Here is a 9,449-nt window from a genome sequence, read left to right on the forward strand (position 1 = left end):
ATGTTATTTGATATTTCCACCTGTGCACCCTACACAAGTCTGAACGGGGGGAATAGGGAGACGCTTGCTCCACGTTGGTTTAGATTCCTTAACGCAGAATTCCTTGTTTTATTCAAATCTAGTTTGTATTATACACAACGTGCATTCAGATTACATCTCGTTGTGCTTTTTAGGCGCTTTTTACAGTAAATATAAGAATTTCTTATGCAGAGCTCTAGCGGGGCAATTTGGCACCTATAGCAAAGTATTGTGCCCTCTCACCCATTACACAACACTTGACACCAGGAGTTGGGAGACTGTTCAATGTTTGTACAGCAACGCCCATGACCAGTGTCCCTAGGAAAACTTTACAGCCTTGCACACCCCTCCCCATTGCACCCTTCTCACACACCATTAAAAATTATGCATTTATAATACAGATTTTACATGAAAAAGAACATACAAAGCACAGTCTTCTGAGGTAAACATATTACTTACAATACGTATGTTATATTTACATGCACCGCTGTGGTGTAAATCCCTATGTAGAAACTACACACTAATGGAATAACCCACTTCAGTCACATGTGCAAAACACAGACCCTCAAATACAGAATAAAGAGACCATACAGTATATATAGAAATGTATGGATAAAAAATGAATTGGAAACCATAACAAACCAGATTCTAAATGCACTGCTACAACGTAAAAAAAACAGAAACATTACCATTCCTCAAAACAAAATTTGTAAATGCATACCAATAAAAGAATAATTCAAAACAATGTATAGAATAACATTCCATAATTAACAATTCATATAAAAATCTTCCAAACAAAATATTTCAAAACAGACATTTTACATCAAATAACACCCAGCAATTAAAATAAGGATTTACAAAAAAATCCTACATTATCCATACCTTGGAACTTTTGATTTCCAGATGCCCTGAAATTGTCATGGATTAGCAGGCAGAGAGTAACTGTGGTAGTTGTGCACACACATGCTCTCTCCCACACACATGCACACATGCTGACTCTCACTCTCCAGTACACATGCTCACTCTCACTCTGCCGCACACAAGCTCACATACTCTCTCCCACATACATGGTCTCACTCATTCTCCCACACACATGCCACACATGCTGTTATGTATCTGTTGGAAATCTGCTAAGGAGTTAGCAATCTGATGTAAATCTGTTAAGAAAGCTGGGCGTTAGATGGGAGGAGCAATCTGAATGAATGGCTCCTAAGAAGGAGGAGTCAGCTATCTTGTAGTGTCTCAGATTCTGTATATTCCGCTATGCTGGGAGTAGCAATCTGTTAGGGTTCTCCGTGAGGAGATAGCAGGTCCTGTTAGGAATCTGAGATAGTAGTGGTGAATCCCTGGGCCGGTGGCAGATGACCCTCGCCCCCGGGAGGATACCCTGAGAGGGTACCACTGGCTAGGCTTGAGTATGGAGACGACACACATTAGTTCTTTTATTAAACAGGTTTTGGAAACCACCCAGATGGTGGCTAGTAGTGAGCTGATATGCACGGCAGGGCTGTAGTCCCTCAGGCACTGGAACCGCGATCCAGGATGGCTGAGCTGTTGAGAAACTAGAAAGTGAGTAGGTAGAGTAGACAAGGTTCATGAACAGAACTAGATGATAAAACTCACATAAGGTCTCAAGGAAGCTCAGGAGCTGGAAAGGTTTAGGCCCTCGAGGAGTGAGTACCTGGTTCCAGGGAAGCCCATATTTCTGTCTAGTCCTACTAGTTCAAATTCTGAAAAGAAGGTAGCCACCCACATCCCTGTAGTGGGGGGCCTGTCTTTTGCCAAAGCAACCCAGAAGAGACTGTCCCTTCATCTGCAGCTCCACTTCAATCCCAGGAATTGCATGAAATATGGAAGAAAACCAATCATTTGATTGTGAAAGCTATTATCTGAGGCAAGAAACCCATAGGGATCTAAAAGAATCTTCATAGTCAGTATCCCATAAACCCAAGGTCTCAAGATGGGGGCTTAAGAGGGGGAGTACTTTTATGATCTTAGACATTAAAATAATAAGGTACCTTATGGAGAGGCAGAGTGCCATGCAAGATACTAACATAAACTCTCTCTCAAATCATTTTACTGATAACAGCATTATATAGAATTTCAGTTGTATATTTCCAGCCCTGAAACTAGATTATATAATTGTCAAAATTTCTGTGATTGGCTTTGTATTAAAAACAAATAATCTGAATGGCTGTATGGTAATTTGCTTTATTTCTCCAAGTTAAATAATCATCATCTCATATGTAAATGTTTTCTTGGAATTTGTCAGCATTAGCAACCTAGTATTTGTTCTAAGAATATTTCTATAATCTTAGATGGAATTTCAATTGGCCTCATCCTTGTTCTAGTTCTAGATATGCTTCTATAATCTTAGATGGAATGTAAACTGACCTCATCTCTGTTCTTAGATGGAATGTAAACTAACCTCATATCAGTTCAAAATGGCCGCTATGTCAGAGGCCTCTGGCCCCGCCCATGCTCCGCCCCAGACCACTCCGCCCACGCCCCACCCCTGGACCGCCCCTTTTTGCAAGCCCCAGGACTTTCACGCGTCCCGAGGCTTTACACAGGTCGCCAGGCCTTTTTTAAAATAGGCCCGGCGCGTGGTAAGCCCCCCTACGAGCGTAAATCCTAAAACTTAACTAGGAACTGAACAAATTTGAGATGAAGGCAGCAGTCCAGCAGCAAGAGGGGGGCTTCCCAGTCTTTTGCATCGAGTGTCACATGTATGATTTTTTACCCACCGGTGAGAAGTTGTACATGTGCATGCGAAGCAAAGAGCTCTTGTCTCTCATGGAACAAGTCCTATCTCTGGATGTAGAGTGGCAGACCTGGAGGAGCTGAGGCAGACAGAGAGGTATATAGATGTGACCTTCAGGGACATAGTAGCCAAGTCCCAACTTCAGACTGGCAGCCCTGGTGCTGCCTTGGAGGAAGAAGGTCTCATGATCGGAGAGCATCAACCTAGTGCAGCTGGAAAGGATCCTGTAGCAAGGACCTGCTCTCCAGGTGATGCATTGTCCTCTCGCACCGAGGATATCTCCCCAAGGCCTACTGCCCAGGAGGGAAGGGTTAGGTCGGCCGTCATAGTTGGTGATTTGATTATTAGGAATGTAGATAGCTGGGTGGCGGGTGGGCGTGAGGATCATCTGGTAACATGCCTACCTGGTGCGAAGGTGGCAGACCTCACGCGTCACCTAGATAGGATTTTAGACAGTGCTGGGGAGGAGCCGGCTGTCGTGGTACATGTGGGCACCAACGACATAGGAAAATGTGGGAGGGAGGTTCCTGGAAACCAAATTAGGCTCTTAGGTAGAAAACTTAAATCCATAACCTCCAGGGCAGCATTCTCCTGAAATGCTCCCTGTTCCACGCGCAGGTCACCAGAGGCAGGCAGAGCTCCGGAGTCTCAATGCATGGATGAGAAGATGTTGCAAGGAAGAGGGATTCAGTTTGTAAGGAACTGGGGAAACCTTTTGGGGAATGGGGAGTCTCTTCCGAAGGGATGGGCTCCATCTTAACCAGGGTGGAACCAGACTACTGGTGCTAACCTTTAAAAAGGAGATAGAGCAGCTTTTAACTAGAACAAAGGGGAAAGCCGACAGTCGCTCAGCAGCGCATGGTTCGGAGAGAGGTATCTTTAAAGGATACTAATGACCCAAAAAGCACAAAGGAAGGCGATCTATAACAGCCGTCAGGATGAAAAGAAAAGAATAGATGCCTGTAGTCTAAAATTAATCCTTTATTGAAGTGGAGACACAAGGGTAGCCCGACTCTGGCCGAGTTTCGCCGTCACAAAACTGTGAAGTCAAACAAGTGGAGATCGATGTTTGTGAATGTTGCAAGACGGAGCAGTATAAGAGATCACATCGTGATCTATACGATCATCTTTCATTTATTATGATTGATGAACTCAAGAAGACTGATTTAAGCCCCTGAGGCAGCCGTTTTGTGACGGCGAAACTCGGCCAGAGTCGGGCTACCCTTGTGTCTCCACTTCAATAAAGGATTAATTTTAGACTACAGGCATCTATTCTTTTCTTTTCATCCTGAAGGATACTAATGATGCATTAGAATTAGGGCATCCCGACAGTGAGGTTCCAATAATTAGAAAAGTAGTCCAAGTGCCTGTAACTAAAAACTCACCTGAGCTAAAAAATTCTAACTTATCCCTGTCAATTAAATAGCGAGGGTTCTGCCCCCACGGGTCACCAGCGCTAGGAGGCGAGGCCTGAGGCGAGCAGGGGCCAGCTGGAGCTTCGCCACTGCGAACCCTCGTTTCCCGCAGGCCGAGCCCCTGGGCACTGGGGCTGGCCGGCCCCAGGTGCGGCCCCTGCGGAGATGCCGGATCGGCCGGACAAGGTCCGATTCGGAGAACTGAGGCAGGAGGCAGGCGTACGTAGAGAGGTCTGGTGGAAATGTCCGAGGCAGGCGGCGAGCAGGCGAGGTGACGTCCAATCCAGGAGTCAAGCCAGGGAGGTCTGTCCGAAGGGTAAGAGGAGCAGGGGGTCCGGAACAGGCGGAGGAAGGCAGGGTCAGGTACTGGAGGGCGAAGGCAGGTTCATGTAAGCAGGAGAAGGAACTAGAGCCGGAGCAAGCACAGAACCACTAGCAACACAGAGAAAAGACCTGTTGGCAAGTCGCCGGAGGAACGACCGCTGCCCAGTTATAAAGGGCAGAGCCCTGACGTCAGGGAAGGAGGCCGGCGGCATTTTCCCGCCGCGGGCCCTTTAAATCTCCTCCGTAGGCTGGCGCGCGCCTAAGCGGAGGCCCGGCCGAAGACAGCGGTGGCGGAAGCCTGCACGCCAGAAGGCCTGCGCCGACAGCGGGGAGGAACCCCCAGCCTCGCGGGGGGGGGGGGGGGGTCCTCCTATGCCTCTACTCCTTCACCTTTGGCTCAGGCCCCCACCTCATGTCCAGTCTGAGTCGTTCCCTTAAAGGTGCAGCACATAGCGGTCCTAGAAGAACTGGAATCACCACCAGTCCACGGTCCCCTGTGCCTTTAAGGAGACTTAACTCGAACAGGGGCTAGTACCTAATGTTTGAGGCCCTCAATATTTTTCTGTTTACTTTTGACAGGTAATTACTTAATCCCCCCCTCCTCCCAGCCTCTTAAAGGTCCAGGACCGCTTGACCCCTGTGGAAGTTAATTTACATAATTGCTTTTCAGCAGCCTGAGAGATAAACACTTGCATAAAGTTAATTGTCTTAATAACAGAGGGAGGGTGAGAAACGGCAGAGCGGGGGGGGGGGGTGTGGGGGGGGGGGGGGGGGGGGGGGTGGGGGGGGGGGGGGGGGGGGGGGGGGGGGTGGTGGGGGGCAGGGACACAATGCAAAGGCAGGAGGTAACGAGAATGCTTGCCAGAAACGATAAGGCCCGTGCCCCGCCAGCCACTCCTGCCAAGAGCTGCATAGGATGAGGTGAAGATGGAGGAGGGGCAGGGGGACTGCCGCAGTGCCCAAACCGTGTTAACATCGGCTGCCTCCTCCACCACCCCAAAAATAAATTCAGTTCTGGCTGCACCCCTGCACTTTTAAATAATAATTTTGCAACGTATTTCCTGGAGGAAAATAGAAAAAAAAACCCCACTATAAAAGGCAAACGTGGTTTCCATTCTGTTTCAGATTCTGACTTTTTGACAGACGTTGACCTTCTGCTTCTAGATCTAATCTCGTTCCAGATTTTTGAAAATTAAGTATCAGAACTGGTTGTGGTGGGCGGCACGAGACAAATGAGAGGGGGGATCTCTGTGCATTCCTACCCTGAGACCATGAAAGATGCTCTTGCACCACACTTTATAGGCTCTGTTTAAAGTCGCAGACTTGAGCAGTTGTCCCATTATAGACCTGGGTTTTTTTGGGGGGTTTTTTTTAGTCGTAAAGACTAACCCAGAGAGAATATCCCTGTTCCTTAATGCAGACCCTTGATCGATACGAGGGCCTTCCATACAGGAAAGAGGTGTAACAGGAAAACACTCGATGCTCTGGCAATATCCTGCCATCCTTTAGCTTAAGGTCGCTAAGCAGAAAAGCCAAGTGTGTGTGTGTGGGGGGGGGGGGGGGGGGAGTGGTAGAGGAGAGAAGGGAGTAGATGAGAAGAGATATTCCAATGACACACAAAAAAAAAAGGGCTTCCTACGAGGTCCATGACAGCCAGGGGGAGGCGCTGCTGGCAGGGAGAAAGATCTATGGGCTGCAGGAGTCACACGTTCACTGCTGAAGAGCAGATTTACTTCTTCCCTTCTGCTGGAGCTCAGCTTTTGCTTTCTTTGCAGGGAGTGGGCTCTTGAGAGTGGCAACCCTGATATTTTAGCATTACCACATGTAAAAGACGAGGAAGCGAGGGGGGAGGGAGGGAGGGGGTGCACGGCACTGTAACGTGGACTTCAGCTTACAGAGAAGAGGCATCCAGGAAAGAGCCTGAGAGTGAATTTTCTTTTGAAAAGGATTAGGGCTGTTAATACCAAATAATACCATAATTATACCGTACGTACACTATCGTCGGAGATGCATGCACGTACTTTTGTCTCTGTTTTTCTAATGTCTGAGCTCCAATATGGAAGCATTTTAAAACAGGAGTGAGAAATTCACCTCTGTTGTTGTTGTCCATTCACACATTTTTAGTGTATTAAAAAAATCACATTAAAAAAAAAATCTGAGTTGGGGGTACAATACTAAAACAGTAAATCTTTGGTCCCAACTTTAATAATACTCATCAATTAGCTGTTTGATATGAACAACCTGTTGTCGAGAAGCGGCCATCATAACAAAGAGTTAATATTCATATTGTTCTGGAAGCAAAGGGCCGTCTCTAACTCTGTGTCTGTGTTAAGGTAGTGCGGCCTCTGCGTTAGTTCACTCGAATACACAAAAATAAAGGTGAGCAAACAAAAGAATATCGGATGATACTGTTGTATTGCACTAAATACGTTCTCTGACCTGCTTTTCAGAGCTAATACTTGCTTCCTCAGGTCAGAGTACAGGGGTGGGCTCTATCATTAGGCAGGGTGAGATGGCAGTCTCAGGAGGGAAAATGTTTGGGTCAGCCAAAAAATTCCTCCCCCCCCCCCCCCCCCAAAATACTCCTGGTGCAGCTATCTCACCCTGCATCCAGCCCCAAGACACGGGTGGCGTGGGTTTTAATAATGATGCGCCCACAGGATTCTCACACCTTGTGGGCAGGAAGCAATGAACTGAAGAGGCAGGAAGAAAAGACGTGGAATACTGGGGAGAGTGGAAGGGAAGGAAGCTGAGCTGAGCTGAGCTGAGCAAGTGAGTGCAAGGGAAGGGAATGGAAGAGGGTTGAGTGAGAAGTGAGGGGAGGAAATGGCAGGGAAGCGGTACATAAGTAAATAGGAAAGGAATGAGGGGATGTGATCTGTGAATGAGAGAGAAAAAAGAAGGCAGAGGTTATTAGTGAGGTGAGGTGTGGGAGGGAAAGGAAGAGGGGTAAGTGAGAACGAGATGGAAGGGAAGGGAAAAGTGAGAGGGAAGGTGTGAGGGGAAGGGGGGAGGAGGAGTGAGGGGGAAGGAAGGAGATACAGTATGAGTAAGAGAGGAGGGGAGAGTGAGAGGGGAGTGAGGAGATGTGAGAGGTGCCAGAGGGAGTGTGAGTGAGAGAAGAGGTTGGGAAGGGAAGGGGTGAGTGAGTGAGAAGGAAGGGAAGAGGGTGCATGAGTGAGAGGGAAGGGAGGAGGAGTGAGGGGAAGGAAAGAGATATGAATAAGAGGAGGGGTGAGTGAGAGGGAAGGTGTGAGGGGAAGGGAGGAGGAGTGAGGGGGAAGGAAAGAGATACAGTATGAGTAAGAGAGGAGGGGTGAGTGAGAGGGGAGTGAGGAGATGTGAGAGGTGCCAGAGGGAGTATGAGTGAGAGAAGAGGTTGGGAAGGGAAGGGGTGAGTGAGTGAGAAGGAAGGGAAGAGGGTGCATGAGTGAGAGGGAAGAGGCTGAGGGGATATGAATGGTGAGAGGAAAAAAGAGGGATAAAAGGTGGGAAATGTAGAGTGAGGCAGACTGCTGTGGGGCGTGTGTGAGTGGGAGATAGTGCAGTGCCAGTACAAGCAGTAAGTGGACCAGTGATCTGCCTAGGATGCCACGGTTTTTTGGGGGGATGGCGCAGCAGTGGCAGGGCCATGATGATCGCGACGCCTCGTTCTTCCCATCCACGCGGGCCTGGGAGAAGAAATTGTGTTGCGTGGGCGCCAGCGCGGGCAGGAAGGGAAAGGTGCAATTGCTGCAGTAGAAGGAGTAGGACCGGGAGCGGCATTGGACCTGTGTGGCCGGAAGAAAGGAGCAGAGAAGCAACTTTGACCCATGCCCAATGCTTTGAAAAAAAAAAAAAAAAGTTCAGTGCTACGTATAATTTAGCTTATTCCAATAGGGGGCAGTAAACTACCGCATATGAAAAAAAAATGCAGCTTTTTACTTCTGTTTCTGGGAGGGGGGAAATGTTTATTTTTGCATCCACATATCTCAAACTGGATAAGCAGAAGACATCAAAGAAAGAGAAACGCCTGCCCCCACCATGCAACCTCCCATTAGGCCGTGGCCGGTTTTCGAAAGGTATTTGGTTTCCCAGTGATGCTGACAGGATAGAGAATGGGAGACCACCAAGAATGCAAGAATGTCTAACAGAGAAAGACGCTCTGGAATGTTTTTACTTCCACAAAGAGGAAAAAAAAAAAATGGTAACGTTTCCGATGAAAGAGGTTACACAGAAAAAACAAAACAAATGTCTCTCTCGTTTGCAAAACCCATTTTTATTTCTTTTTTTCTCTTTCTTAAAATATATAAAAATTAAAAAGCTGCAGCAGCACTGTTGAATGTTACAATTTTCTGTCCTTTTCTCCTTTTCATGCCAGGAATCTGGCGTATCGTGGGGGAGGGGGGTTGTAAATACCTGGGGGGAGATTTTTCCCCTCACCCTCCCACCCGTTCTTCCTGGTCCGATCACGGCAGCAGTCCTTCTGACACTGGGACGCGTCCATCAGGAATCCTTCTGGAGCCCCTGCATCAAGGATCTAGATCTGACCGTGAGGTGTCGGTCCTTATTAATAACTCTGACTCCCTTCATCCGTGGAATGTGAACGCTTCCTTTGTAGCATTTTAAGCTCCCATCGAGCCAGGGGTGCGGGAGGCCTGATCTGGGAATTGAACCGACAGAATATATTGTTGCCGTAGAGCCACTGGGGCCGGCCTCATTTTCCTGTCTTTCATACAGTCTGTGGGAGGTAGCTTTAGAAATATAAAAAATGTGGCACTGATCTAAATTTGGAGGCTGCAGGTGTACCTTTATTTAAGACAGTAACTTTCCATCGGCTGCGCGTGGGTGGACACATACGCACGCATATCCCGGCTCCAGCCCAGAGACGCAGCCGTTTTATAACATACCCGCATACATGCACTTATATGCGCGTGTGATATTTAAGA

Source organism: Rhinatrema bivittatum, chromosome 5 (genome assembly GCF_901001135.1).
Source record: "Rhinatrema bivittatum chromosome 5, aRhiBiv1.1, whole genome shotgun sequence".
NCBI lineage: Eukaryota > Metazoa > Chordata > Amphibia > Gymnophiona > Rhinatrematidae > Rhinatrema > Rhinatrema bivittatum.